Raw genomic sequence first — 26,482 nt, 5'->3', positions numbered from 1 at the left:
AAACTCCTGAGAAAGAAAGAACCAAACTTTCACAAAACTGTTTAAGCAGTGCCTCACTTTGGTACAAGCTTCCACTAAAGCATGAATCTACCCATTTGTGACAAGTGTGAAGGACGCACGGGTGAGTTTTCTTCAGGAAGTACAGAAATGACCTAGAAATTCACATAGCCAAACAGATCCTGTGTCTTCTAAAAGAGGAACAGCAAGCAATCAGCACCGACTTTTAATATTTACATCATGCCTCTCATGCCTATTGGGTTCTCAAGTACAACAATCACAACAAAATCATAGAGGACAGAGTAGTAAAGTGGAGGCTGAGAACTCGTAAGGGGGTTTCCCAAGGATCTCACTTGATCCAGTCACCACACAGCACTAAACCCACTGAATTACACCCCACTGTAAAAAGCAGGATGCTGTAGGCCACCTATTTATTACAGTATAACTTTTAAAAAATGCTTACATTAGTACCGTAATCTATGTTACTTTATAAAAATAACAGGCAACAAAACCAAGCTCTCCTGATCTTAAAAATGAAGGCATTTTGTGTTGAACCTGCAGCTTTTTCTCACTACTGTCTTCCTTTTCTTCTAAATCCAAACTCCCTGAATAATTTATGCTACTTTTCTTCCTCAACATATGGGTCCAACTGAACTCCCTTGAACTGGCCATTTCACAGCACTGAAACAACATGTTCTGACTGCAAACCATGTCCCTTATCTAATCCACTCATTAGCTTTTAAACAGGTCAAAATTTCAACTTCCCAGTTGTATTAATCTCACCTTTCTTGAAATGTTCTTCTCTGTTGTTCCATAAGACATCATAACAGAATTTCCCAAAGTGTGTCTTGGGGAAAGCCAAGATAGAGACCTCTTCGAGAGGAAAAAAGAATTTTGTAGGGACATATATTGCCATTTTGAAAATTCAAAAAGTAAATAAAAAGCCAAATAAAACATGAAATATGTTAGAAGGTGATACAATGGGAAAAAATAAATCTGATCTCTTTTTCTATGAGTTTGTTTGTGAAGTAAAACTGACCTACAATGCTATGTTAGTTCCTGTTACACCCATAATGATTTGATATTTCTAAGCGTTTCAAAATGATCGCTACGGTACGTCTATTTACCATCACGAATACAAAGTTTTTACATAATTATTGACATATTCCCCACACTATACAATTCATACCTGTGACTGGTTTATTTTGCAGCTGGTACCAGAGACAGGAGAGAGGGGGGAGGCAGAAGTGAATGAAGGCAGTCAAAACATACAAACTTCTAGTTATAAGATAAATAGGTACCAGGGATGTAATGTACAATACAGTGCTGAATGTTACATACAAAAGTTGTTAAAGGAGTGAATCTTAAGAGTTCTCACCAAAAGGAAAAAATATTTCTTTTCTACTTCTTTCATGTTGTATCAATATGAAATAGTGGATGTTCACTAAGCTTACTGTGGTAATCATTTGATGATGTATATGTCAAATCATTATGCATTAGAGTGCTAAATGTCAGCTGTATCTCAATAAAACAAGAAGAAAAAAATTTTTTTTAAGTAAAGCGAATAGAACAAAGGGGAGGAGATGAGAAATGAGGGGTGGATACGCTTTCTATTTAAACATGGTGGTCACATTAGAGGGTGCCATTTGGGAGTTAGCCACACAGATAATCTAGGGAAACAGTATCACAGGCACAGGAAACAGTGAATTTGAAAGCTCTAAACTAATGATCTGCTTAAGATACATCCCAGAAAGAGCAAAAGGATGAGTTAGGAACAGAGCAAAGGAGGAAGGAAGCGGCAAATGAGAGCCAATGAGAAGCTAGACCATAGAGGGCCTTGTAGGCCACTGGAAGGACTGATGTATTTATTCGGAGTGAAATGGTTAACCACTACAGGGGAAAAAAAAGTGGTACGATTTTAATAGAATCACTTGAGGTGAGATGTGGTCAGACTCTGGGTATCTTCAAAGGTAGAGTCAATGCGGTTACTAACGGACTGGATGAGAGTACAGGAGAAGGAAAGAGTCAACAATGACTCCAATGTTTCTGATCTGAGCAGCTTCATTCTTAATTTCAATCCCTTTGGGCATTTTACACATGAAACAAACCCATGACTATATTAATTACCGTGCATTCTTTACTAAAAGGAAAAGATAGAATTGCCATCAACTGAGATAGGGAAATGAGTTATTTGAGGGAAGACTAGGAATTCCATTTTGCACAAGTAAGGTTTAGATGCCTAATGGATATCCAAGTGGAGACGTCAGGGAGAAAGTTGGATACATGAATCTATAATTGAAGAGACAGATATTAGTTGGTGATGCAAATAATGGTGTGTACTGCTGAAGAATCTGAGAGGTTCTAAGGCAAGAAATTTGATAAACTTTGCTTAATCCAGAGTTTACCAAACTTATCTGGTCATGGCCCCCTTTTTTCTGAAACTAGCTGTTAACAGTCTATACAGCCAACCTTCCCTGGGATACACCTTGGGAAACACTGCTCTACTGGTTCCTCCTATTCCTCTCTCCGCTCTGCTTCTCGTCTGCCATCTTCCTTCCTGCAGGTGCTCCCAAGCCTCTTGTCTTGTTCTTCTTTCATGAAAACTCTCCCGGAGTCTTCATCTACTCCCTATCTCCAAACACTTCCCTACTATCTCTCACAAGGCTCTAAAGCACCAGATTGGAGATGTTAAAAACAAAACACATATTTTCTCATAAAAATTGTTCCCATTTCAGTGCATCTTTTCCCAGTTCTCCTCTCACAATTTTCTTCACCAACATTCTCAAAGTCCAGTCAGTCACAAAGTCAGCTTCATTCCTTCCAGCATCTCAGAGTTTATGCCTCCATTTCTCTACTCATCATCTTCAACACTCATGTGAGACTTCCTTCAGTAACTGGTTCAACCTGGGGTTCTCTACCCCATATACACTGTCAGACTAACTGTTCTAAAATGCTATTCCCATCATATCAATTCCCTGTAAAGAATACATAGCAGGTTTTTAATAGCCTGGCAGATTAAATACAAATACTTATTTCCAGCTTTTAAGCTGTCTCCAAAAACAATCTCACACATTCAACTTTATTTTCACTGTTGTCTAATTCTGGTGGTTTAGTTGCTAAGTCGTGTCTGACTTAGCAAGCCCATGGATTGTAGCCTACCAGGCTCCTTGGTCCATGGGATTCTTCAGGCCAGAATACTGGAGTGGGTTACCATTTCCTTCTCCAGAGGATCTTCCTGACCCAGGAACTGAACTCGGGTCTCCTGCATTACAGGCAGATTCTTTACTGAGCTATGAGGGAAGTTGTCTAATTTTAAGCTGCCTAAAACCATTTCAGAATAGACCCATGTGCTCAAAAATCGGTTCATTCTTAAGGGGTTCCTGCCTACCCCACCACCCCTCATGTTGGAATCTCAGTTCCCCAACTAGTGATGGAACCCATGCCCTCTCCAGTGGAAGCAAAAAGTCTTAACCACTGGACTGTCAGGGAACAGGGAAGTCCCTAAGGGATTTTATTTATGCTGTTCTCTCCCACATAAAATGTCCTCCTCTATATGATCACTGCAGATGGTGACTGCAGCCATTAAATTAAAAGATGCTTACTCCTTGGAAGAAAAGTTATGACCAACCTAGACAGCATATTAAAAAGCAGAGACATTACCTTGCCAACAAAGGCCTGTCTAGTCAAAGCTATGGTTTTTCCAGTAGTCATGTATGGATGTGAGAGTTGAACTACAAAGAAAGCTGAGAGCCAAAGAATTGATGATTTTGAACTGTGGTGTTGGAGAAAGACTCTTGAGAGTTCCTTGGACAACAAAAAGATCCAATCAGTCAATCCTAAAGGAAATCAGTCCTGAATATTCACTGGAAGGACTGATGTTGAAGCTGAAACTGCAATACTTTGGCCACCTGATGCAAAGAGCTGACTCATTTGAAAAGACCTTGACACTGGGGAAGATTGAAGGCAGGAGGAGAAGGGGATGACAGAGGATGAGACGGTTGGATGGCATCACCGACTCAATGGACATGAGTTTGAGTAAACTCCAGGAGTTGATGATGGACAGGGAGGCCTGGCATGCTGCAGTCCACTGGGTCACAAAGAGTCAGACACAACTGAGCAACTGAACAGAAATGAACTGATATTTCCTACAGTTTTAGGTGAAATTCCTTTCATACCACATCTTCTGTGTTTAACCTTTCTCAAGGAGCCACATCTTAAGAGCATTCACCTTACATATTTCTTCAGTGCTACTGCATTTGGCCGGACCCATACTACCATGTGATTAGTTACATTAGGATTGTTCATACTTTTCTGTAAAGGCAAACAACTCAGATTTGCCACTGTAGCAGGAAAAGCAGCTACAGACAATACATAAATAAATGATCAGGGTTGTGTTCCAATAAAACTTTATTTATAAAAACAGGAGGTGGGTGGGCTGTAGTTACTGACTCTTGATTTACATACTATTTATTTAATTAATTTCTAAAATTTATTGATAAAAATTGCCAAATTGACGTTCAAATTTGCCCCTGTGCATCCAAGCACAGATAATACACACATAAGATAAACTGAACATGTCTTATTATCTAAAAATGGAAAAGTTCTATCATAGAAAACAATTTTCATGCCCCTAAACTCTGAAGGAAATTTCTCACATTAGGCTTTCTATTGGGGCTTCCCTCGTAGCTCAGTTGGTAAAGAATCTGCCTGCAATGCAGGAGACCCGGGTTCAATCCCTGGGTCAAGAAGATCCCCTGGAGAAGGAAATGGCAATCCATTCCAGTATTCTTGTCCAGAGAATCCCATGGACAGAGGAGCCTGGCAGGTGGCAGTCCGTGGGGTCACAATATTCGGACATGGCTTAGCGACTAAACCACTACCACCACCACCACCACCACCACCACCACCATGGGATACAGGGTGATATAATAAACAATAATCTCAATAACATAAGCAAAACAGAATTTTGTTACCTCTTTTTTAAACAAAAAATGAAAGTCAAGGTTGTATCATAATATGTAACTCAGGAAGAAAAAAAAAAAAAACCCTCAGCTAACGGAGTCAAAGCTCAACAGAGCTTTCTGATGATCTAATCTAACTCAAGAAAGCCAACTCTAGGATATCAAGAGAAGCAGAGGTTGTTAGCTTATCACAGAATATACTTAACCCAAATGTCAAGACTGACAGAGCTAAACTGAAGGAAATGTGGGATTCTACTCTCTGATCCAGACCTGAATGATAGAATTCCAAAATGCTCTAGGGACCAGATCAACACCTGGTTAGGCTAATACCATCATGGCAGTGAAGAAGGTGAACCATTCAGAAAGAGGATTTTTGTCTCCAGGAGGAGGTGGGCCAATGGAGTGAAAAGAGTACTGCCCTTATCAAAATTCTCAAGTATCGATGACAAATACCTAAGCTTACAAAAGACCATCCTAATTTTTGGTACAATGGTTTAGAGAACAAGTAAGTTTTTTTTTTTTAATCTACAGTAACTTTATCTTTCCCAACAAATGGCCAGAAGGCAGTTTCAAAGCCACTACCCAAGCTGCAATATAGATTTGATACCATCCTTGATTTGCTATCCTTGGGCTACAAATTGCAAGTGTCTTTCATCTGCTAGAGATTTTTATTTCAAGGTTAATCACAACCACTTGGCCTTTCAAGGTATCAAAACATCATATTCTCTCAGGGAATTTCAAGAAAGAGCACAAATGTTTGCTTTAGCATTGGCAGCGTAGCCTGTGTCCCACTTTATTTTTAATCTCAATGTCCCTTGGGCATTTTATACATTAAAGAAAACAATTATATATTACTTCTTACCATGACATTCTTTACCAGAGGGAACTAGTCACATTTTGCTCCATAAACCATGTGTGACAAAAAACAACGTTTGATTTGAAAAGATTTATCTCCAACCTGTCATTGTGCTTTTTTTGTCTGCCTGAATCTAAATCAGAAAGAGAATTTTTAATGAGGGCTTTAAGTTCCAGGTGAATCAAAGCATTTGTTTGACTTAACCAATTGTTGAATTCTCTGCCAGAGTATTTTAGCCGTGTAAGAACACTTTCAAAACAATAAATCAGTTGCACTCTAGCAGTAATAAAGAAGCAGCAGATAGAGAAAACACATTAGGTTTTCAACTTTCTCAATAGTTTCTCTAGCATACAGAACACAAAACCATACACCACACAAAAGTATTTAGTGTCAAACTTCAAATAAAAGGTACAATCTGGAAAACAAGAGAAAAATATATCTATAGTCGACCCTTGAACAATGCAGGGGTTAGGGATGCCAACCCCTGCACAACTGAAAGTCTATACAACATTATAATCTGTCCTTTAAAGCAGTGGTTCCTCATCCACCAATTCAACCTACCTTGGATCATGTAGTACTGCAGTAATGCATTTACTGAAAAAAATCTGTTTGCAAGTGGACCCGTGTTGTTCAAGGGTCAACTGTATTTATATCCACAATAGCTATCGGAGCCCAGCAGAAGGACTATGCAAGGTAGTTTGCAGGGGGCACTGTCCAATGGTCACAGAGAAAGACCTGATTTTGAATTTTTTTTTTTTTTTTTGGCCATGCCGTGCTGCATGTGGGATCTTAGTTTCCTAACCAGCAATGGAACACATGTCCCCTGCAGAAGAAGCAAAGAGTCTTAATCACTGAATCACCAGGGAAGTCCATGACTTTGAACACTCTTGACTATCAAATTTCTATATAGGAAAGATTCAGAGTAGTAACGTAGGTGGTAGTCAGGGCTACAGACAGTACCTTCTGGAAACTGGTCTATAGAAACAAAGTCATCATCAGATTGAGAAAAAGCAAATTGCATTCACATTAATGGGATCCTATTTCAGAGATACAAAATCTAGGCCTTTTTTTCTTTATCAAGCTATTTCAATTATTAGTTATCCATTTACTTAGCTTCTTCCTTTCACACTTTGAGCTACAGAACCAACAACCTGAGGATTTTAAACACATATTTTGACAATGTATTACTTTTTAAATGGCTTATGGAAAGCTGATGGGCACCATCAATAAATCTAACCTGATCTCATAAATTTATTAAGATTATGACTCAGGGGCATATTCCAGACTCTCCTAATTGCTTCACTCTGCCCCTTAAAGAAAAAAAAAATTTAAACCATCCACTTGGCTTTACTGTCCAGTGTTTATATCTTCCTTGTTCTCCTGCATGCTTTGCTTCTCACCTACCTCTTCTCGTCCCTAAGGGTCCCACAGCATCTCCAGGATCCGGCAGCTGGAATCTGTGTCATCACTCTTTATTACATCCTGAAACCTACTAGAAACTCAAGTTTAACCACAGCTCTTGCTTCCAAAGCTTCAAAATCCAGCCAGCTCCTGCACTCTCAAATCAATAGGACAACTGCTGCTGCTGCTGCTGCTGCTGCTGCTGCTGCTGCTGCTGCTGCTGCTGCTGCTGCTGCTGCTGCTGCTGCTAAGTCGCATCAGTCGTGTCCGACTCTGTGCAACCCCATAGACGGCAGCCCAACAGGCTCCTCTATCCCTGGGATTCTCCAGGCAAGAACACTGGAGTGGGTTGCCATTGCCTTCTCCAATGCATGAAAGTGAAAAGTGAAAGTGAAGTAGCTCAGTCGTCTCCGACTCTTAGGGACCGCATGGACTGTAGCCTACCAGGCTCCTCCGTCCATGGGATTCTCTAGGCAAAAGTACTGGAGTGGGTTGCCATTGCCTTCTCCATAGGACAACTGAAGTCCTCCTAATGATATGATTCATAAAAATGGAAATGTCATGGAGAAATTGCAAAGTTTTTAATACTAAACAACCAGTGTCACAGAGCTCTGTGACAACCTGGGCAGGGTGGGATGGGGATGGGGTGGAGGTGGGAGGAAGGCCCAAGAGGGAGGGGACAGATGTATATCTATGGCTGATCCATGTTGATGTATGACAGAAATCAACACAATATTGTAATTATCTCTCAATTGGAAATTTTTTTTAAAGAGTAAGCATAACAAATAGTGCTTTTTTAATCATTATGTTCACCAAGTCATCATTAAATTAAGCTGAAAGTGGGAAACACTTTTATTTTCACCACTAATTTTAAAACCAAACCAAGGCAGAGGTCAACCAACTGGTATGGAGGAACCACTTGGTCAAACAGAGAAAGAAGGAATGGCATGGATGTGGCAGAGATGCTAACAATCCTTATCTGTGCCCTTTCTTCTGTATTAATAAGACTGTAGCCAGACCAGCTGCATTACCTTCCGCAGCTTCAAGTACGGCTACGTGGGACCGTGTGTGGTCCAGTTCTCCCCGGAGGAGTCTGAGCAGACATGCTGTGCTAATTCCAGACTGCAGCCTGCCTCCTCCCCTCTCCTCCCAACAGAAACCGGGTGTTAGCAACACTCAGATTGTCGGGTGTGTAAAGAATGCCACGAGCGCACAGGTGGGGAAACAACACGGGAAGAACCATAAAAGACAGCCTGGAGCTGAACTGCAAACCTGGAATTCCAATCACTACATGAGAGAAAAATAAAGTTTCTACTTTGTTTGAACCGTTGCACTTGGGGATCATTTTTTTTGCAGTAGCTAGCACTTCCTTAATAACATGGTGCAGCGCTCTCCAACCATTTAGGCCCCTGAGATGACAATTTTTCCACGGATGGTGGGGTGACGGGGAGAGGATGGTTTGGGGATGATTCTCATAAGGAGCAAGCAACCTAGATCTCTCACATGCACAGTTCACAGTAAGCTCTGTGCTCCTATGAAAATTCAATGCCACCACTGATCCGACAGGGGGCAGAGCACAGGCGGCAGTGAGCAATGGGGAGCTGCTGTAAATACAGATGAAGCTTTGCTTGCTGAAGTGAGTGAAGCGAAGTCTCTCAGTTGTGTCTGACTCTTTGCGACCCCATGGACTGTAGCCCACCAGGCTGCTCCCTCCATGGGATTCTCCAGGCAAGAGTACTGGAGTGGGTTGCCATTTCCTTCTCCAGGAGATCTTCCCGACCCAGGGATCGAACCCAGGTCTCCAGCATTCCAGGCAGATGCTTTTAACCTCTGAGCAACCAGCTAAACCATCGCTCAACTCGTGCTGTATGGCCCAGTTCCTAACAGGCCACAGACTGGAACTGGCCCATGGCCCAGGGGTTGGGGACCCCTAACATAGTGGACCTGGGAGCATCTGCCTTCTGTCACTAGAGAAACAATGTTACAGCAACTTAGTAAAAGGATACTCATCCTAGCAGTTCATGTAAGAAGAAAGGTTTCATGACTTCCAACCCAGTGTTTCCCTGGACTATCGGTAACATGAGACACAGCCAGCACACTCCACATTCCTGCATCAAGTCCCAGGAATTTTAAGATCTGTAATTCAAGTGCTGAGCAAAGTTAGGTGACTATGGGTTCTGATGATCTCACCGGCTGCAATTTACTAAAATACATCAAATTGCAATCACATTCCTGCCTTTACAATTTAGTTTCTTCTCAGTCCCATCACATGTTACTTACTCATAGATTTTGAAATGAGAGTCTAAAATAAGATCAAAGGCAGGAAATTCCAAGTTAGAACTGATTACTGTCCAGGAGAATCAAGCATGAAAGTAGGAAACAAAACCACCGACTTGAATAATGTCTGATTTGTTACATTTTCTTCAATTATTCTTGGATTATTTTTTCTAAAGTGTCTTTTATGTGCATATATATGACAAATACATAATGAAACATAGATTAAAAAACAGTATTAATAATTTTTAAAATTGAAAGACTGATTTAAATCTAGAATTTTTTACAGTATCCAATCTAAGTCTTCAAAGAAGTCTTCAAATTACATCCTTTATGATGATTATTTTCTCTAATATTATAATTTTTAAATAATTTTGCTTCATCAAAAAAATAATTACTCAAATTGTTCACTATACTTTTATTTTTTATTTTTTATTCACTATACTTTTAAATAAATATTTTATGTTGATACAAAATAACCTTTACTGTATATTTATTATAAAATTGATGCCCATTTTAAAGACCTTACTGACCAATAAATGTCTAATCTTCATAAGAAAAATCTCCAAATTCATCACATTACTTCAAATACCAGTTAACTAAAATTTAATCAAATACCAAAGAATGCATTTTATACATATTTGATTTGTATTCTTCCTCTAATAAAATTACTCAAATTTTGCACATTGGTCTTCTACAATAATTTACTTCTTAGCAAATATTAATTTGGCACAAACTGAAGTATACCAATGTCCCTCCAGGGGATAAAAAAGGAGGAAATCATAAGTAAAACAAGAATACCTAAATGCTGATACTAAATGGGTACATTAGAATTCATAATACTATTCTATGTTTATATATGTTTGAAATTTTCTGAATAAGCTTTTAAAAAAAAAAAAACCCATGTGTGTGGCTCTCACTAGGGACCAGGCAATATTCTCAGCACTTCACATTTATTACCTCATTTAATCCTCAAAATAACCCTCTGAAATAGGCCCTCATTGTACAGAGGAAGACACTGAAGCACAGAAGACAGATAACTTTCCCAAGGTCATACAATAAGCTGAAATTCAAATCCAGGTAGCCTGGTTACGCATGTACATAGAAAAACTTGGAAAATATAAATCACAGTGCTTTTTAATTTTGCTTATTCCTGTTTTCTAATTTTTTCTCAAGAATATGTCTTTTTGTAATTTGAATAAAGTTCTAAAATTATGAAAACTTTTATTCAAATACTTATATATTCTTTAGAAACAGAGGATGTGACTTTCTAAAACCTACATCATTACAAGTGTAGAAGTCTATCACTAACAGATGTCATTAAATGAACAGTACTAAATTAGGAAAATTTTAGAAATGATAAAAGATTGCTTTGTTAGCCATTTACCAATGTCCTATGGAAAGAGTAATACTGAAAAGGAGTCAATATAATTTAACTAGATTCAATTAACTTTAGACCATTTAAAAATCTTCCTTCATCTTCAAAGAAAATACAACCATTATTATCTTCCTATTTTAGACTCCTGGGAAATTTTATACCAAAATAAGAACTCTCACTCTAGAAAAGAATTATGCAGACTGATGACGAGTTAAATGGAAACATTTTTCTTGATTGCTGCAAACTGGCCAAACTCATTTATTTTTCATGAAAAGCAAATTATCAAATTCATGTAAAATGGAATAGAGTTATTTTAACTTGCACTCTTGGTACTAAAGAAAGTTGAAGATCAAATGAGCCAAGGAGTTTTACAGGAAGATAGTAAATCTCCCTGCTGTTAACTAACTCAGTGTAGCCCAAGCTGAAGAACACCTCTATATTCCAGACTTAAACAGACACAGTCACAAAAACAACATCATCACCACACTGTTAGAAGAACCACTATGAAAATTTCCAGTGAATAAGATGAATGGGACACTGTGAAGCAATGTTATATATTCTTTTGCATACCCTAAGACAATCCATAGTGAAGAAGAGAAAACATCTCTAATTTGATTACACTTAGTCTTACATACCTCTGTCTCCATGAAGAGTAACATGACACAGAGAGAAAAATGCATGGAGTTAGGAGTTGGGAAGCGGGAAAAACAGACTGGATGCAAAACCTGACTCCATCACTAGGTTTTTTAAAAATTAGGTTAACCACTTACTACCTGGAGCCTGCTTCCTCATTGATTAAATCTGAGGACACCTGCCTCACAAGATGATGCAAAGTACAATAAGAAGTGAGCCTGAAAGCCAAGAGGATGCTGACACAGTAGGTATGTATTCTAAAAATGTGTTTCCTCCCTCCCTTAATACAATGTGGGACAGTCAAGGGAGGTAAAGGATGGAGAAAAATTAAAGTTTAGGGATAAGTTAGGCATCTCTAATCAAAGACTAGGGTGGGATCTTATATGTAAGTCAAAAGCAAGGAGAAATAAGACACCAGCCCTCAGGTTAGGAAATGCTTGAGATTCCATTCAAAATATAGTTGACTTCTAACTCACCTGCTGAAAGCCTTTCAACAGCTTCCCACTGCACTTTGTAATAAAATTCAAACTCCAAACCATGGCCAAAAGGTCCTACATGATCTGGTCTCACAACTCTCCCTCAATCAAGGGGCTTCAGCCACAATAACCTCCAGTTTGCTCTCTAGACCCCCTAAGTTCTTTCCATGTGCAGGTCTAGAACCCTTAGGTCCCTCATCAAGTGTTCATGCCCTTGCTATTCAAACAGCTGACTCCTCTCACCTTTCACATCTTTTCTTGAGACTCCACTACCCACCCAGCCCCAAGTGGTTCCCCACTCCCTACCCCCAAGGACCCACTACCATATCCTTCATTGCTTTGATCACAATCTCCAAGGATCATCATATCTGATTTCTGCTGCCTCTCTCTCCCCCTCCCCCACCAGTAAAATGCAAACTCTTCCCTCCCCCACCAGTAAAATGCAAACTCTTAAGGGCAGGGACCTGGTCTCTTTTTGACCACGATACCCCAGCATATAACAAGTTATCTGCTCAATACAGATCCACTGAACAAACACAAAGCATGACATGGGATTTGGAACACCATGTTGGATGAAACAGCTCCTATGTGCCACACATCCACCAAACACTTTAAGTAACTAATCCCATTGGATCGTCACAACGACTCTGAGTTAGGTATTATTAACTCCATTTCCTATATGCGAAAATGAGAGCTCCGAGAGGAAGTAACTTGCCTGAGGTTATACACTGATATTAATAGCCAGGATTTATTGAGAATTTTACCACTTGCCAGGCAGGCACAGTCGAAGCTCTTTATGTGTGTTCTCTCACCCAATATTCAAAACAACCCCACGACATGACTACTATTATTATCCTCATTTTCATATGAAAAACCATGTGAGGCAAAGAGAGGTCAAAATTAATTGCTCAGTTAAGTAAGAAGCAGAGCATGGATATGAACTGTGCAGCCTATGAATCTGAGGCAAAGTTTACAGTCTTAACCACTCCTCTATAAAGTAGAGTTGACACAGAGTTTTTAAAAAGTTAAAATAATCCATTAAAGCAATTCACTCAGAACCAGGCACATAACCAACACTTTCTAAATGTTCGCTATTATGAATCTTAGTCTAAATCCAATACCTTGTTTCTTTTTTTTTTTCTATTATATCTTGCTGCTTCCCAAGGAATCAAGCAAATCTTAAAAAGAACAACCTAAGTTTGGACATAGTGTTAGATCAGGTTCCCAAAGCAGCTCATCAGCATCCATAAATAGCTCTGTATCTTAGTGTATATTGCAACCCTAAAAACATATAAAGTCTGTTGCATGAAAGTTACATATGAAAGGGGCACTCCATGCCATGCACAAAACACAAATATTATCAATCTAAACGTAACCTTTATCCTCTGGTACCATTACCAGCAACACATCTATCTACCACATTTGTGTATGTGCTGAGATTTTATGCTTATATTTTATCATTGACCATTCATTCCAAGCTCAATGAGCATCTAACAAAAGCTAAAGATTGCCACTCTGGTCATGGCAACTGGTATCAATCTTTAGTAAGTCTAGCCTTCTTGTCATTGATAGCAACGCTTTCACATTGACATTTTCCATCTTTTTAATCAGTAAATATTCACTGCAATAGATGACAGCAATTATTTGCCCAAATGGTTACTCAAACACTACCACCCAAACACAGATGGCTACACTGGTGCAAATGAATGCTTGTCTGGCAGGCAGCTCCATCAGGTGACAATTCAAGATGCAGCTCAACAAAGCAGGGCAATTTCCACGTGGATGTGTTCACGTGTAAAAACAGACAGGAGCTTGAAATAACAGTGGAATGTTCTGGAAGTGATGTTCAGAACCAGGAAGATCAAGAGGAAGGCACTGACATGTTCTCAGTTCCTGCAGCTGCCTCAGAAAAGAGAGCTTGACCTCCAACTGGCAGGGCACTTGATGCAAGGAGAGCACAATGATACGGTGTACAGGAGCCATACTAGAGCTAGGCCCATTTCTCATGACCCTTTCTCCTCTGAGAGGACTGTCACCAACCCTCAAGATGTGGATATCATCTAGTTCTGAAGGGGCTAGCTCCATCTGTGTAGCAGCGGCACCGGCTCAGATACAAGCAGAGAAGAGTCTCAAGCAGGAAGGACTCCTCACTGACCAAGCCTGCTGCATTCTCCTCCTGCACTTCCAAGTTTCTTGGGAGAAACAGCTGAGCCCTGTTCACCGCCTGCCAAGTCTAGCAGGTAGTAAGCAGTTAATAAACGTTTTTGAGTTATTGTCTTTAGTATAGCACCTAATACACAATAGACTCAAAAATATGTTAAAATCAGAATTCTACTGTTTGTTTTCAGATCAACTTTCCAAAACAGAAAGTGAAGAATCTATATCCACATCTTTCTCACCCGTGAAGATTCATGAAACAGACCAAAATAAATTTAAAAGAAGGAAGCCTCATGTGCTGCAGTCCACGGGGTTGCAAAGAGTCAGACACGACCGAGTGACTGAACTGAACTAAACTGAAAAGTAAAAAAAAAAAATTGTAAACAACTTTATTTTCAAATTAATACAGTAACCAGATCCAGTTATCAACACATTTAGGGTTTGAAAATAAGTAGTTCTTTTTAAGATGGACTCCTTTTTACCAGCTTTTTTAACCTTAGCAAATAATTTTTATATAGATAGGATAAAGATGAACTTCAGCCAAGCCCAAATCCCAAATCAGCAGAATCCAAATTAGTGAGATTTTATCATGCTGTTATTTATTTTGGTACTTTTTTTTTTCCAAAAAAATCAAATAAAAGGTCAAAGAACACTTGTCAACATAAGACTGGTTCTTTACTGTTTCCAGCTAAATCTAATAGTGATGGGAAATGGCTCTTTGTTACTTGAATACATCCTAAGTTTTACATGAATGCTTCAGCTGACAGCTATTATTTATCATAGCTATATTCTTAATCTTCTATGTATTACAACCCTTTAAAAGCCCATGGTATCACCTCTGTGTATTTCCCACTGGGGTAAAACGCATTTTAAACACATAATTACCCAATGAAGTAACATTCACCAATTTTCCATTACACAGCCAGCAGTATTCATGGCTCTTTTACTTGTGGGGTTCTTAATAATCCGATATTAGTTAACCTTCACAAGCATCCTCGGCAGATGATCATTAGTAAATCCTTCCACATTAGTAAGAGACATCAAGCAGTATATTCAAGAATCAGAAGAGGATTCAGCAAAGTAATGCTAATATCCAGTTGGCACAGTCTAGTGTGTAGAACGTCTTTCAGATAAAGTCAAGAACTTTATGTAAAGAAAGAAGGATGAAGAGGAGGTGGAGAAGGGGGGAAGAGAAGGAACATTAGCTCCTCATGAGAATAATTTTTAACTTCACAAATTTTACAACCAATACATACAATTTGCACATGTACAGGGTTCAATGGAACTTCTCAACACTGTGTTGGAAGTAAATGACTGACTAGAAAAACGATGGTGATTTGGCAACTCACAATAAAGCCAATGCTCAGAGCTTCATTTCAACTTCAAAATCTACTTCTGCCTCTCAGTCCAAATGCAAACCCTATTTGTGAAAGTGCTCCCAACCTGTCTTACCTCCAAACTGATATCCATGGGTTCTCAAAGACCAGATCAGCTGGGGAGCAAAGCCACAGAAGTAAGGCAGGATCAGCATGGTTCCCAGGACCACAAGCCTCTCCCCACTCCCCAGCCCACTAGTCTCAATTCCATAGGGAACTTACCATAGTAAAGCTGAAAGTCTGGGGCAGGTCAACAACTAAAGCCAGTCTATGAAAGTGGGCTGTGAGGGTACTCACTGAGCATTTGGCCTTAGCGTTTGGCACTTCTTGGCAATATCCCAAAGTACGGCACATGTGCTTCAAATTCTAGCCACCTCCCAATTCAAAAGTATAAGACTCCGAAAGGCTTTAAATTGGCATCTTTTTTATTTATTTTTTAAGTGAAGGATAATTGCTTTACAGAATTTTGTTGTTTTCCGTCAAACCTCAACAGGAATCAGCCATAGGTATACATATGTCCACTCCCTTTTGAACTTCCCTTCCATCTCCCTCCCCAGCCCACCCCTCTATGTTGATACAGAGCCCCTGTTTGAGTTTCCTGAGACATACAGCAAATTCCCATTATAAAGCCAGCATCTTTTGTGCAAAGTCATTCGTTGATTGCTCTAAAAGGCAAGCTAAGGAATATGTAGATAAAGTATTGATCAGCAATGTGAAATAGTTACAAAGAGTTTTAATAATATATAGATATGCTTATGGCAGAGTAAAAAAACTGAGAGAAATCTTTATACACAGTCATGAACACAACCAAGTTTAAACTAAAGATATAAAGACAAGACCAAGGGAAAAAAGTGAATATGCAAAAATGTTAAGTTCATTTCTAGTTAACAAGTTGATGACTGATTACATACTATTCCTCTTCTGATATTTGCTACATTTAACTTTCCCCTCCTACAACGGGCATACATTAGTTTTGTACGTTAATACAAATTATCACTTCTCTTCAAATAAAAAATCAATACTTTTAGTCTCAATTAAAAAAAAGTAGTAATCTTACTTAGTCACTTGGAACCATGGTCTTTTATCACTGTCTAAAGAGGCAGTTTCACCACAGCACACACCAAGATAAAAAGCCTCACTTGATCCAATTACACCACTTATTAAGAGCTATTTAATGAGAAAGTCACACCTTGGAGTTATTAGATGCTATAACGGTCCTGCAGTGTTCCAAACAACTAAGCTAACAGAATTACCTTTGATTCTAAACCGTCTGCCAGGAGATTAATCCATCTGGTCCCTGAAAAAAATTAAGTGTTCCTCCAGTGTGTTCAACTTCCTCCAATCTCATTTTAATCAAGGATGTCGGCCTCTGTTGTCAGGTATTTTTTAATAGATTTACTGAAGTATAATGGATATACAAAGAAATCACATATTTAACGTGTGCAATTTGATGACTCTGGACATGCGCAAACACCTGTGATGCATCACCACAATCAATGTAACAGATATATGCAACACCTTCCAAAGTTCCCTTGCATCCTTTTTTTTTTTATTTTTTGGTGTACACAATATTGTACTTTAACAACTGGCATCAGGCTGTACAGCAGATCTTTAAAACTTATTTATCTAGCATAACTGAAACTTTATAAAGGATAGCTATTTTTAATTTAATTACAGTACAAAGAGTTTGATTTTTCCTTTAATTTTCCCAAAATGCAGATAGCATATAATACCTAAAAAAATTGTTGTCATCAATAGATACATTTTCCGGAGGTCTTTACATGTTTTGGCATCTGCCAAAGAATCAAGAAATGTCTTTCTGACATAGTGACATTTGGAAAAAGACCTAGAGAAAACAATGAGCATTCCAGACAGGAGGAATGCTAAGGGCAACAACCCTGGGACGGAAGCTGCTGCTGCTGCTGCTGCTGCTGCTGCTGCTGCTGCTAAGTCGCTTCAGTCGTGTCCGACTCTGTGCGACCCCATAGACAGCAGCCCACCAGGCTACTCCGTCCCTGGGATTCTCCAGGCAGGAACACTGGAGTGGGTTGCCATTTCCTTCTCCAATACATGAAAGTGAAAAGTGAAAGTGAAGTCGCTCAGTCATGTCCGACTCTTAGCGACCCCATGGACTGCAGCCTACCAGGCTCCTCCGTCCATGGGATTTTCCAGGCAAGAGTACTGGAGTGGGGAGATAGAAGCATGTGTGGCAAATTCAGGGAAGACCAAGGACACCAGTATGGTTGATGCAAACGTGCAAGCTGGGAAGTGAGAAATGACAGAGCGGAGAGGGAGCCGGATGACAGAAGCCCCTACAGATACTGTGGGCTCTGGGTGTCTCTGAGTGGGATAGACAGCCCGAGAGTGGGATAGACAGCCCGAGAGTGGGATAGACAGCCCGAGAGTGGGATAGATAGCCCGAGAGGCTTTGGGGCGGGGAGATGGCACACTTGACTGTCATCTTTAAAAGGTCATCTGACTCCTCTAGAGAACAGACCATAAGTGAGCAAGGATCAAAAAGGGAGACCAGTTAGGAGGTTATGGCAATAATCCAGGAAAGAAACCATATTGCCATGGACAAAGAGAAAAGCAGTGGAGATGGTAAGAAGAGGTCAGACTTCACACTTATTCTGACAGAATTTGCTAAGGGATTGGAAGTAGAATGTAAGAACAGTGAAGGATGACTCCAAGGTTTCTGGTTCAGACAAGTGGAAGAAAGACGCAGTCACACAGTGAGATGCCGAAGACTGGAAGAGTCATTTGTTCGTTTTTGGCCACACGGCATCTGAGATCTAGTTCCCCTACCTGGGATCAAATCCATGCCCCCTGCATCGGAAGCATGGAGCCCCAACCACTGGACTGCCTGGGACATTCCATTCCCTTTTGAAACAGGGCAACAATGCACAAGTATCCTCAATCCATGGGGTGCAAAAAGAGAAGGGGGCAACAGAGCATGAGGTGGTGTGATGGCATCACCGAGTTAATGGACATGAGACTGAGCAAGCTCTGGGAGTTGGTGATGGACAGGGACAGCACTGATGTGCTGCAGTCCACGGGGCTGCAAAGAGTTGGATACGACTTAGCAACTGAACAACAAATGTCTGGAAGGAGAGGCTACAGGACAAAAGGGTGCAGAGTGAGGAGAGTACAAGCTTCATCTTTTTCTCAACTTTATTTGAAGCCAATCTTCACGATAATACAATTAATGTTAAATTTTGTATGCTTCGTTCTAGCTTCCCTGGTGGCTCAGAAGGTAAAGAACTTGCCTGCAATGCAAGAAACCTGGGTTGGATCCCTGGGCTGGGACAATCCCCTGGAGAAGGGAATGGCAACCCACTTCAGTATTCTTGCCTGGAGAATCCCCATGGACAGAGGAGCCTGGCAGGCTACAGTCCATAGGGTCACAAAGAGTTGGACATGACTGAGCGACTAACCACACAGCACAGCTCTAGACTGGATTTGCATTTGATTCATACCCAATTCCAACGCTGCTATCAGCACTTGCCCCACTTTCCAAGCTCCATAAGGACTCAGTAGCCACCCTAACTGTTCTACACAGCTTAAAATCTCATAAACTGAAAAGAGAGAGAAAGAATGGACGGAGGGGAAACAGGTAAATTAGTAGGTGGGTGGGTAGATAATCCTTACTATCCTGTTCCCCCAGCCTTCATCATCCATTCCATTTCACATCTCCTTCCAAGCTTTCTGTTAAATGTTCAACACATTCCGCAGGCACTGTGAACAGGAACAAATTTAGGATTCAGGGAGGGAGAAAGGGCTCAACTGGTTGTGAAGTGATACTGTAAACAGAAATGTGAAGAAAATTCCAAGGTATTTATTTAAAAAAAAAAAAAAACCTTTGAAGATATGAAGTCACTTTGTGAATATTCAATTGATTTGTGAAAGCACCACTGTCACTGTTGTTGCTGACAATACGGTAGGAGATCAAGGGAAAACAGACCAGTGAGAAGGCTATCATGCTGTCACTTCAATCATGTCCAACTTTGTGACCCCATGGACTGTAGTCTGCCAGGCTTCTCTGTCCATGGCATTCTCCAGGCAAGAATACTGGAGTGGCTTGCCAGGCCCTCCTCCAGGAGATCTTCCTGACACAGGTATCAAACCCGCGTCTCCTGTGTCTCCTACACTGCCAGTAGGTTCTTGACCACTGAGCCACTGGGAAAGCCCTTAGAAAGCTGTGGTAGATCGCAAAAAAAAAAGGCCCCAAATTCTTCCCAATTTGGTACGCACATTTCTTTACAAAGTGGCTTTGCTGTTCCTAAGTAGGCTACTTCTCCACCCCCTGGCTTTGGGCTGTCTTTGTGACTACTTTGAGCAACAGTGGGAGAAGTAAAGTAGGAATTCTTAATCTACCTCTCAGAAGGCCATGTAGCTTCCTCTTGCTCTCTTGGCTCTATTAGACCAAGCATGGGACAGGTTACTGGACCAGATGTAGCAGAGATAAGCCATTCCAGCTGATGCCTCCAAACCTACAGTTGCCATTTGCTACCTGAGTGAACCCACTAGCAAAAAGAGCTCCCCCCAGACCTGGCCACCCCAAGCCTAATCCAAATTGCCAACCCCAGAATCATAAACTAATAAAAGGTTGTTGCTTTAAGCCACCAAATTCCAACAGTGAGTGGTAATAAGTAACTGATACAGAGACTATTACAATATCAAAAACATACACAATGGAAGCTTAGACTAGAGTGGGAGCAGTGGATGGTGAAAAGTACTTAGATTCTAGCCATATTTTGAAGGGACAGACAATAGGCTTTCCTAGTAGTTTACAAGTGGATTGTGAGAAAGAGAGAAGAATCAGGGCTGACACCCAAGTTTCTGGCCCAAGTAATGGAAAAGATAAAATTTCCATGATTTGAGATGAGGAAGACCACAGGTGATGTAGGTGTAGGAAGAAAATCAGGAGCTGTCTTTGAGATTTCTATTTAGTCATCCAAGTAGAAATGCTAAGTAGGCATCTAGATACACGGGGTCTAGAGTTCAAAAGAAGAGGTGTACAGAACTTCCCTGTGGTCTGGTGGTTAAAAATCCACCTGCCAATGCAGGAGACACAGGTTCGATCCCTGGTCTGGGAAGATTCCACATACTGTGTAGCAACTAAGCCCGAGAACCACAACTACTGAAGCCCATATGCCTGGAGCCTGTGCTCCGCAACACAAGAAGCCACTGCAATGAAAAGCCTGCACACTGCAATTATAGAGTAGCCCCTACTAGCTGCAACTAGAGAAAGCCTGCACACAGGCCCAGAACATTCAAAAATAAAATTTTAAAAATATCAAGTGTCAATTTGTAAAATCCCATCTATGTAAATCATTTAAAAAGAATCATATATATACATATATATACGTATACACACACACATATATACATATATAAATTGGGAATTAATAGTTATTGCATGTGAGCATGCATGCTCAGTCGCTTCAGTCATGTCTGACCCTATGAACTGCAGCCCACCAGGCTCCTCTGTCCATAGGATTCTCCAGGCAAGAATATTGGGATGGGTTACCATGCCCTCCTCCAGGGGATCTACCCGACCCAGGGATTAAACCTGAATCTTCAGCATCTCCTGCATTGCAGGTGGATTCTTTACCGCTAGGCCACGGGGAGAAGCCTAACAGGGTATTATTAGTATGTAAAGACTGAATAGGGGGCAGGGCATATTTTTCAAAAGAAAAAAATTGAAAAAAAAAAGACAATAATATGGTTAAAGGACTGTGAGGACTGAGCCGAGGAGCTCTCCTATTTGAGAGGTGAGGGCAATAAGAAAGAACCAATAAAGGAGTTGAAAAGGCACAGAGGGGCAGGAGGAAAACCAGGAGTTGTAGCACCTTTGATAATAAAGGAAGAGAATGTTTCAAGAAGCAGAAAATGATCAACGATGGGACTAAGTGACAGGAAGTGGTAACTATGTGACAGGATACAGGGGGTGGCTCATGCTATAGTGCAAATCATTTTACAGTTTCTAAATGTATCAAATCAACCTGCTGTACCTTAAACTTACACAATGCTATGTGTCAATCATATGTCAATAAAGTTGGGGGCGAAATGACGACCAGTCATGTAAAAGATGTGAATTAAAAACAGAGCTTTGGACTTAGCACAATAAATGTCATTAGTGACTGAGGAAAGCAAATTTTTTTTTATAGCAGTACTCACTCATTTGAAAAAACCCTGATGCTGGGAAAGAGTGAAGGCAGGAGGAGAAAGGAACAACAGAGGATGAGATGGTTGAATGGCATCAACGACTCAATGGACATGAGTTTGAGTAAACTCCGGGAGTCGGTGATAGACAGGGAGGCCTGGCATGCTGCAGTCCATGGGGTCACAAACAGTTGGACATGACTGAGTGACTGAACTGAACTGAACTGAGAGAAAAAGTCTGATAAAAGGGAGTTTAATAAAGAATGGGGGGAAGTAATTGGACACATGAGTGTAAGTCTTGCCATAAAGGAAAATAGTGTGGTGGCTTAAGGAGGAAATGGGGTCAAGAAAGAGTAATTATTTTGAGGTAGGAGAAGAAACAGCATATTTAGATACTGAAGGGAACAATCCAGTAATGAGGGAAAATGTGATCTTGCAGGAGAGAGATGCTGGAGCCAAATCTTGGAGTAGGTGAAAGGAATCTTCATGCAGGGGTGCAGAGTTCTCCTTAGAAACACAACCTTATTCCCCAAAACTCTCAGCCCCAAAATAACTGGAGGGAAATCAGAGGTAAATGCAGGTACGCCCACCTCTCACAACCATGGCAACTGTCATTAGTATCAAGGCATTTTTCACACCTCCCAGACTAGAATCAGCCTAAAAATGCTCAACATAACCTTCCAGGCATTCCAATAAAATGAGAGTTGTCACATGTGATGAAAAGTGCAACTGACTCTTGAACTACCTGGGGTTTAGGGGTGCTGACCCTCCTTGCAGTGAAAAACTCACACATGACTCTACAGTGGGCCCTCCCTAGCTACAGTTCTGCATCTATGGATCCAACCAACCAGAAAACCTTCTGACAGAACTATAGTTCAACATTCACAATTACAACATTTGTTGAACACACTTACCAGCCAAATTAGCAGTTACTTATCTGACCCAAAAGATTAGAGGATATACTCTAATACACTGGAAAGAACTGAATTTTTCAGTTTAGAAGGTTGAATGAAACACAGGTTCACAGTAAGTGAAATTATGGATTTGAAAATAAATAATAACAAGCTATCTATGCAATTTGAATTCTCAGCTTCCTTGGGTCTGAAGAAATATTTTCCCTTCATGAACAATGGAAAATTTTACAGTATTTAATGTCATAGCTTTTGAAATACTTTCAAAATATATAAAACTAAAGTAACTCAGGCTGAATGGAATCCAATATAAATCAACAAAAATTTTAAATCCTAAATGCAGTATTATTACTTCCAATGTGGCTTAGAATAGGTTAAAAAAATTATGAGGCCAGAAGTACTTGGGAGACCCAACTTATAAAAACAACATTCAATCTATTATTTGAAAAGCGGATGAGGTCTTCTGCATTGCTTGAAAACTCTGTTTCAAATAATTGAAATGAGAAAAAAGTGACAAGTATCCCTTGTTCTATTAGCTTAGCAAATTTGTATCCTATCCTGTGGAAACAGTACACACAACTTCCATCCAATTTATCACTAATTGTGAATCAAAGATTTATATTATACTTATAAAACTATACCATATTTTATTATATTACTCATCTTTAGATTTTTAAGAAATATAATACTTACAGATTTCACATTTCCTAAAGAAATATCTATTGCCAACTTGATCAAAGTTTAAATTATCACCCTAGGTTTCTTTTTTGAGATAACTGAGCTCATTGTTATAAACCAAGAAATATTATGACCAGGTTTTGCCACAGATCCAAAAATAATCCTGACACTACTATTTTGTTACATTTCTTCCAAATATAATTTCATTTTTTCACTGTTTTTCTCCCCAAATTTTAATTTTTGTTCCTTCACACAGATATTTTAATATATAATCTGAATCCCTGAGTCTCCCCAAATTTTAAACCAGAAGACTCCATTTGGATTTTTTTCCTCAGCTCCTGCATTTCTCCCCAGTCTTCCCATCTTGATTTGCTCCATTTCTAGAACTTTAAAATTTTTTTAAAGTTCTGATTTTTAAATTTTCTCAACCCCTAGTCGTGATATAGGGGTTTAATTTAATTCACTTAATGGTTTGTGAATAACAGTCAAAAAGTATCACAGGGCTATGAATGTGTGTGTTAAGTCACTTTAGTCCATGTCCAACTCTTTGTGACACTATGGACCGTAGCCTGCCAGCCTCGTTTGTCCATGGGATTCTCTAGGCAAGAACACTGGAGTGGGGTGCCATGCCCTTCTCCAAGGCTATGAATATTATGTCTCAAAAACACTATTCCAGAAATGTTACACCTGCAGGAAGACCAAATGGATTACTTAGTAAGTACCATCAATAAATCAACAAATGAAAAACTATTCGTTACATCTCTATGAGCATCTTTACTCTCAAACTGATGATGTGCTTACCTTTTGGTTATTAATTCTCAACTGTAAAGCAGCAATCAATTAAAATCCAATAAATTTTAGGATGATAAAATAAATGTTAACATAGACAGGATATTGAAAGACATTAACCAGGTGATGACAACTACCAAATATTAACCAAGTAAGCAAATAACCAAGGCAGTTTTAGTTACCACTAACCTACTAAAGCAAGTAAAAATGCTTTGAAAATTGAATTCTTATCCAATGTTTTTATATCATACCTTTAAATGTAACATTTAAAATCTCCTGATTATTACATTTTAAAATTTAGATGAGTCATAGTGCATTGAGTGCAGGAATTATATGTGAATCAACATTGCAAACATGCACTTGCTTGCTAGTCAAAAAGTCAATGTGGACCGATTCAGGAAGAGTAAAACATATGATTTTAAAATATATCCAGGGTTTTGTAAATGGTCACTTCTCAAATATTAACACAGTTCAGTAAACGTGCAATCTGCCCATCCTGTCCTTGAATATCTCAATATTACTAAATATTTCTCACCCCATCTCCTCACTTTACAGATAGGTGCCTGAGACCGAGGTCTTTAGTGATACTTAGCAGGACTATGCCTCAGAGCTATAATGGTCTGAGGCTTACAGGAGGTATAAGTAAGGAAAACTGAATGAGGTCCCAGAAGAGCTATATAGCTTATGATACAGGATCATAAGCTTCTGTGCCTAAACCTGAAATTGAATCATCAAATCTAGACGATAAAACTGGCTGATAAACTGGAAGAAAAAGACAGGGAATGACTGTTTTACTTTATGGCATAAGACCCTGACCACCAAGGAACCCACTGAAAAAGTGCTGAACAGATGAATGAATGACTGATTGCAGTGATACTTGATAGCATGACTTCACTGATTTCAGAAGCTTCAAATTCAGAAACTAAATTAAAGATATCATGCTGAAACTAAAACTGATAGAGAGTAAGGGGCAACACAACGGGCAAGTCTCTGTAAATCTCTGCATAGCTGTTGCTGACATTTCGAAACATACGTTCATACGTGTATGTGATATATATACAGAGATACAGAAACATACTACTTCTTCAAGTAATTCCTGCAAGTGAGGACAGAGCCAGGAGATCTGAAAACAGGCCCTGCTCACCCACAAGCCCTTGCATTAAAGTAGACAGGATCTGAGTGAGTCACCGGGAATTAGGAGGAGACAGTCACTCCAGGACAAGGAGGGGAGGGCTAGAGTCCCCTGTGCTGCCTTGAGACTAGGGAAAAGTGGGATGACTGCAACCTGATGCAGGAAGGCATGCAAGGACCGCGCCGACCTGTTTCCGAATCAGGATCCCGCTGAGCCCCACCGCAGTCACCAGAGCCGGCCCCACCCAGGCACCCGGGAGCTCTCTAACGCCGAAGGCCTACTCCTTCGGGAATTCAGAACCCCAGCAGGACAGGACGAGGGCAATCGACAAGACCTGTCCCCTTCCCGGCCACCCAAACCACGACGCGGCCCTGCCACCACATGCTCTATTACCCCATCTCCCATTAAAGCTCCAGGCCCACAGGGCCTCAGCCTCCCTCCCAGCAAGCTGAGTCAGGCCATAGGCGAGTGCCATCGGGCGACCTCTGTGCAGGAGGCAGAGGCCCGCAGCCCGCCGCCTAACACCCGCAAAGCTTACCTCCCTTCTGCCACAAGCTCAGCCCCACGCCGGCTGCCTGACGTGGCCCGCCCCGCCGTCTCGAACGCCTGGGGGCGGTGACTATGGGGAGACAGCCAATGGCCTGCAGACCTCAAGGGCTTGCCCCGCCTTCTCCAACTTCGACCCGCCCGCCCCTGCTTAAGCGCACGCGCGTTCAAAGCCGAGGCCGCGCACTGCGGCTGGAAGGCGGCGTGGGCGGCCAAGCGCTCAGCAGCAGTCCCTGAGCTGGAAGGGTGGTGCGCGCGAGTGCTGGCTGTGGGACTGCGCCGCAGTGGGGAGTTAGCCTAGGGAGAGGCGGATTAAAGGAACCCGCCTGGAGATACCACTGCAGCGTGTCCGGATGGTCCTATTGGCGGCCTGCCCCTATGCAGCTTTTGGCGGTGCAAAAGCAGCTTCTTGGTATTGGGAGATTTTGTTTCCCGGGGGTAAAAAAAAACAGTACTGATAACTGTAGGATTCAAAAATTTTTAATGCAGCAGCAGACTTGCGGTTTCGTTTTTGGTAATCGCTGCTTGGTTATCTTTACTTCACTTGGCCAGCACAAAACATTGAGGTTCTTGGTGCTAGTCGGGTATATCCACCTGTTGAGTAGTCACACGTCATCCTGTTGATTTAATCTGGAGAAAACTGGCGTCAGTAATTGTTACTTTTATTGTTTTTATTTTTGCCTAATACCTATTGACTGTCTACCCGTGCATGAACACGCATTTTCGTAAGACTGTACGGCACCTGGCACAAT

General features: G+C 40.6%; 1 protein-coding gene across 2 annotated transcripts in view; it reads right to left on the bottom strand.

Moving 5' to 3' along the window:
- The window catches only part of FOCAD (focadhesin), a 305,222-nt gene extending 279,427 nt beyond the window's left edge, over nt 1-25,795 (bottom strand). Inside the window, exon 1 of one of the 2 annotated variants that reach the window (XM_069576651.1) lies at nt 25,723-25,795. The gene's annotated coding sequence lies outside the window, so the exon portion shown is untranslated. The remainder of the gene's footprint in view (nt 1-25,722) is intronic. The other variant, XM_069576652.1, reaches the window with a different exon arrangement.
- Between the last annotated feature and the right edge of the window lie 687 nt (nt 25,796-26,482).

This window comes from Ovis canadensis, chromosome 2, assembly GCF_042477335.2.
Source record: "Ovis canadensis isolate MfBH-ARS-UI-01 breed Bighorn chromosome 2, ARS-UI_OviCan_v2, whole genome shotgun sequence".
In the NCBI taxonomy this organism is placed as follows: Eukaryota; Metazoa; Chordata; class Mammalia; order Artiodactyla; family Bovidae; genus Ovis; species Ovis canadensis.
The sequence above is the reverse complement of the archived record's forward strand: the minus strand, read 5'-3'. Positions and strand labels throughout refer to the sequence as shown.